The sequence below is a fragment of the Diabrotica virgifera genome, chromosome 2, assembly GCF_917563875.1.
Source record: "Diabrotica virgifera virgifera chromosome 2, PGI_DIABVI_V3a".
NCBI classification, from domain to species: Eukaryota; Metazoa; Arthropoda; class Insecta; order Coleoptera; family Chrysomelidae; genus Diabrotica; species Diabrotica virgifera.
The window spans coordinates 96,449,034-96,455,033 of record NC_065444.1 but is presented as its reverse complement, the minus strand read 5'-3'; the positions used below and the strand labels follow the sequence as shown (position 1 = coordinate 96,455,033).

Genomic DNA, 6,000 nt, shown 5'->3' with positions numbered 1-6,000 from the left:
TAGTAAGTTGAACTGACGAATTGTGATATTTTATAAAAATTTACATATTTCTTTTTATCTATATTACAGAGTCTTGAAAAAGGAATAAAACCATTCCGAAAGCTAGACAAAAAGTCAAAAGAGTGTTTCTTTAACATCCTGGCCAACCTTCTGACTGCAACCCTAATAAACTAGTTGTTTGTTTGTATATATATATATATATATATATATATATATATATATATATATATATATATATATATATATACTTTCCATCACTTTCTTTGTTCTTTCACATTGTTTTCGTCTCTAGGATTTACGTTCAGAAACGTTGGCAACAACGCGCGACGTTGTCCCATCGCTTTCGACGCGACTATCCTCCGATCAACGCGACTACATCAAAATAATTCGCGTTGGCCCGCGTTGCAGTCTGTAGTGCATTGCACGTCAACAAATTATTCACGATCAACAAACGCACAGCAACGTCAACCTTTGCCATCGACTTCAACTCCAGGCACTTAGTAGCTCTGTGATGCTCCGCGACAACTCTGTGGTGTTTAACAAGTAGTGACAACGAGAAGAGACTCTTCAACCGCGATTCTTTTCTCTTTACGCTACAGTTTAACGGTTTAATTAGTAATCGTTGGAGTACAAGTGTAAAGTGAGCAGGAAGAGGATTTGGTGGTTTTTAAAGTCATGGTGAGTGTCTTTCGTATGTAAAAATGTTATGTTTCGACGATTCAAAGAAAACTTTCGGCTGTATCTATTCATTCATTTAATTACATAGTGCCTATAATCTTTTGATTTTGATGCTATTTGCCAAATAATATCGAAAACAGTTTTGCTATTTCAGTAAAAAAACAATACTGGATAATCTTTGTTAAAAATCAATACTTCTATAATTTAGTGTTAATGTTATTGTTGTGTATGTAAATATTTTGAAAAATACTGCAAATCTTTGTCATTTCCTGTTATGGTTTTCGCATATTACAATTTTGTCATTCCAAATATTTACAGAAATAGCGATCGTTATTTGTTTCAACATATGTTTTCTGTCAAAAAATTTAAAAATACCTCTGTGGGAATTTCCCACCCTTTTCGACCACCAACAACAATATTTTGCATATTTAATATCAGCGATCCCTTTGTTTTTTTGTGTCAAGTGGTACAATTGTCTGTTTCCAGGCAGTTTTGAACTAGGGCAGGTGCAAATCGTCAATAGAAGATAGCGTGCGTTTTTACGGGACTACTTTCGTAGTTCGCGATTGCTTTTGTTTATATTTATCGGGGCTTTGGCAATATGGTGGAGAGAGTTGAGTCATACAAATGTACACCGTCGATTAGGGTAGGACGTTAACAGGGGCTTGAACCGGGTTAAAAATAACTTGCGAATAATTGAAATTGAAAATATGTTGATAAAGGGTTGGATATTTTTGCGCCAGCTGAACGCTACTCCTTGTCTGTGGGGAGACAAAATATACAGCTAGATGCACGAAATGCGTAGGAATCTAGAATTTAATATAATTAATATGAAGAAACGTTGTTTTTAATAACCTACAAATTTAAAATTAAATGCTTTATTTGATGTTTTGAGTTTTATATCGAAAAACGTTTTAAAAACCCATGGTGGGTCTTGATCTGCTCCAGAATCACCTTCCATTCCTTCTTATCCTTCGCCTATTCTCTATAAAACTGACGAATTATTTTTGTTTCTAGAGGAATTAGATTTCCCCAGATAGTTGCGGTTACAGAACACTGGCTTGAAGTCAACGAGCCTTTTTTGTAGAGAAATATACCACAATTGCTAGGTATGATCGTCCAAACTCAGCTCATGGAGGCACCCTAGTTCTTTCTGCAAACAATGATTTTTCTCTGATAACAAAATATGACTTTCTGTTGAATGAAGCCTTCTTTGAGTTTTCCTTAGTTTTTAATAAAAATCTTAATCTTTACATTATTTGCATCTATAGATCACCTGACTCTTCCGTGGAACTATTTTTTCAGAACCTGCTAAATTTGTTAGATGACTTGCCTTACAAAAGCAGAAAAATTCTATGCGGGGACTTCAACATAAATTATGCTGCTGCTTGTGCTACCTACCCAAATGTTCTTGGTCAACATATTTGAATCATATGGTCTCCTACAAGGATTACAAAAACTACATCTACCATAATCGATTATATTGTCTCCGATTTCTCACCCCTTGATATCTGCTCTACAGTTATTAATGCGGAACTATCGGATCATGAAGCAGTATATACGAAATTTAACATCTTTAGCAAACCCTCCTCGAAAACCCGACCTTTAGGTAGGATTTTTTCCGCTCGGAATTTTCATAAATTCCAAAATTTATGTTTAACTTCTGACTGAATTTTCCTTCTACGAACATGGACTATAATTTCAGTGATTTTTTAGAGAAGCTATAATACTGTATCTTCAATAAGGCATTTCCTTTAATTACGATTAAGCCAAAACATCGCAAAACCCTGGGCTACCAAAGGTATCTGCATATCAGCCAAAAATATGCGTTCACTACTTTATATCGAGAAATTTACTACCAACGTCTCTGTCACTCAATATATCACCAATTACAGAGTCACCTACCTAAAACTCATCAAATCAGCTAAAAAAGCCTACTATCAAAATCGTCTGGGAAGCTCCAAAAGTGTTGCAAAAGAAACTTGGTTCATAATAAACGATCTTCGAAATAAAACCCAGGCAGCTCAAACATTTGCCCTTCCAAACCCTGAAAATCAACAAAACATCAAAACATCAACTATACAGTCTCAACAAGATCCCATTTCCTATCTCCCTAATTCAGGAATTGTCTCGAATTCATTCTTTATAAGACCAATCTATAAATCTGAATTGATCCAAACGATCAATAGTATCAAAAGCAAATCATCTTGTAGTACTGATGGACCATAAAAATCTCAAATCTCACAGATAATGTGTTAGAACTCCTCGTCTCACTAATTAATGACTTTGAAAATGATTCGTTTGAAAATGGTAAATTTCCAGAGTGCCTAAAGACAGCTATTATTATTCCTCTTCACAAAGGTGGCGAAAAATCATTGAGAGTCTCATAAAAACACGACTTATGTCTTTTCTCTTTGATAACAATATTTTATCACAAAATCAGTTCGGCTTTTTAACTAATAAATGTACTACTGATGCCATGTTTTCTGTACTTCACGAGGTTTACCAAGCACTAAACAATAATCTTTATACTGCTACTGTTTTCTGTGACTATGCCAAAGCTTTTGATTGTGTAAATCACGACATTTTGATTAAAAAACTAAATTTCTAGGGAATTCGAGGTATTTTTTTGAATTGGTTCAAATCTTACTTAGATAATAGGAAAAAACTGGTTAGAGTAAATGATACTGACTCTAGTCTCAAAAACATTGTATCTGGAGTACCACAAGATTCAGTATTGGATCCTCTACTTTTCCTTATCTTTATAAATGACATCACTAATTTAAAAATCGATGGAAAAATTTTTCTTTTTGCTGATGATACCAGTATCACTTGGAGCAACTCAACTATTGCAACTCTTCATGCAACTATAACTTCTGATCTTCTTACGATAAAAACCTGGTCTGACTCTAATTTACTCTCCTTTAACGTGGATAAAACGGTAGCATTATCATATAAAGGTGCTCTCCACCCCTGGTTGTGAATAACAGCCAGGTATCTACCGTTGATTCTGTAAAATTTCTTGGTATTCTTTTAGACAGCAACCTCAAATGGTCCCTTCATATCGATTTGTTAAGTAAGAAACTCGCCTCAGTCTGCTATGCCATAAGATCTGTTTCGAAGGAACTCAATTTAGCATCTTCTAAAATAACATATTTTTCTTTGTTCGAGTCTCATCTTCGATATGGTCTTACTTTTTGGGGGTCTAGTACAGCTGCCCAATTTGATGTTATTTTCAAATTACAAAAAAGAGCAATAAGATCTCTGTTTGGCCTCAGAAGAACAACCCATTGCAGAAGTTACTTTAAAAATCACGATATTTTAACCCTTCCATCTTTGTATATTTTAGAAACTGTTTGCTTAATTCGTAAACACCTGCAGCAAGGCCTCATCATGACTACTCCACCAGAAATTCAACTTTTGATGTTTATTTACCGATCCCGTCTTCTGAGTTAGTAAAGAAATCTATACTATATTCCGCAAAAAAACTATACAACCATCTCCCTTTACAACTTAAATCTGCAACATCTTTCCTCAAGTGCCGTAAAATGACAAAAGCTCATTTAGCTAAAAGACCATATTATTTAGTAGGAGAGTTTCTTAATGACTAACTAAGAAATTACAGAAATGTACAAGTAACTAAAGTATATTTATCTATATTTGCGTGTCACATACAGCAGCTTAAACTTATTATTTCCTGTGTTTGTGTTTTATTAGATGTTGTATGTTGAATTTTGCAATTTATAGTAATTTTGCAATATATTGGTTTTGTTTTTGCTTCACTTTTGTAACTTGTTTATATTTTTTTTATTGACCATTTATCTATTATATTATATTATTTTTATTGATCATTTATCAAATTGTATTTGTTATTGTTATACAGCGTGTCTACTTAAGTTGGAAACATATGGGAAACTTTTTTATTATTAATTTTACGAAAAAAAGTTATTCTTCATAAAAAGTTCTGCATGCTCTAAAACCTAAGATTCAATCATCATATATCAAATTTTATCAATATTGTACGAGGTATGTAAAAAATATGAATTTCGTTCAAGGGTAAAGTACCTTTATTTCTCTGAATATCGAAAATTCTTATTATGAAAAGTTGTTTGGAATTAAAAACCAAGATCAAATATGTAATTACATGCTTCTAATTGAAAAAAAAAATATTTTACAAATTTTTCTCTTTATTAATACCCAACGTCATTTTTATTTATTACAAATTAATATGATAACTCTTTTATTATTCTTGATTTTGTCACTTTTTGAATTTCATAATAATAATTTTTAATCGAGTTATGAAGCCTTGAAAATGGCCATTTTCGCATTTTTCAAATTTTTAATCGCTTATAACTCGACAACAGTCAATTTTAGACAAAAATGACAGGAGATCTTTTTTGCTCAGAATAACCCAAATTATCTAAAAAAAAATTGGTGGAAATAAAAAATTATTTTTGTGAATTTGTTTAAAAAAATTGTTTAAAAAATGTTTCGACCACGGCACCGCCCGGCACCCTGTGGATATGTTATAAGAACCTCTTTTTGAGTAAGTTTGTGCAAAAAAATCGAATCGGAATAATTGCGCTAGCGGGGGCGACGATACTGCCCGGTCTAATAGTCGATCGTAAAGAATGTAAGTCACGTTTAGGAGGGTAATTCCTCTATAGCTATCACAAACTGTTTGGTCTCTTTTCTTGTGAATAGGTGCAATTATTATACCTAAGTTCCAGTCTTCTGGTAGTTTTCTACTAGCCTACTTAGACTATAGGCCATATTTTTTGCGCCATGATTTAAAAGTTCAGAAGGGCTCCAGGAGCTTTGTTTTCTTTCAATTATTTTTGTATTGCTTTGATGACGTCTTCCTCTGTTGGGAATAGTTGGGATGTTATATTTCTCTCTTTCGTCGTCCATGCCTTCGAGCTGGATTTTTGCTTCTTGTAACCTCACCTTTTTTAATCTACACTCAAAATTTTCTGCCCACTTTTCTAATTTCTGATTTTGATCACCAATGATTTCTCCTATTCTGTTTCTAACTATTGATAGTCTAGGTTTGAATTCCTTTCTGGTTTGGGGTTAATTTTCTTGTAGAATTTTTGTGTGTCCATTTGTATGTTATACTTCTCTAGTTATCTCAGTTGGTTTTCTATATGCTCCTTCTTTCTTTTTAGTATATTCGCTTTTCGTCTCGTCTCAGCTGCCTTCTTCTTCTACTCTATTGTCTTCTTCTACTCTACTTTTCGAACACCAACAACAATATTTTGCATATTTAATAGCAGCGATTTCTTTTATTTTTATGTCTAATTGTGGTACAATTGTCTGTTT

General features: G+C 33.1%; 1 protein-coding gene across 1 annotated transcript in view; it reads left to right on the top strand.

Moving 5' to 3' along the window:
* Positions 1-366: 366 nt before the first annotated feature.
* LOC114326389 (transmembrane protein 198) overlaps positions 367-6,000 on the top strand; it is a 270,298-nt gene continuing 264,664 nt past the window's right edge. Inside the window, exon 1 of the mRNA XM_028274749.2 lies at positions 367-678. The gene's annotated coding sequence lies outside the window, so the exon portion shown is untranslated. The remainder of the gene's footprint in view (positions 679-6,000) is intronic.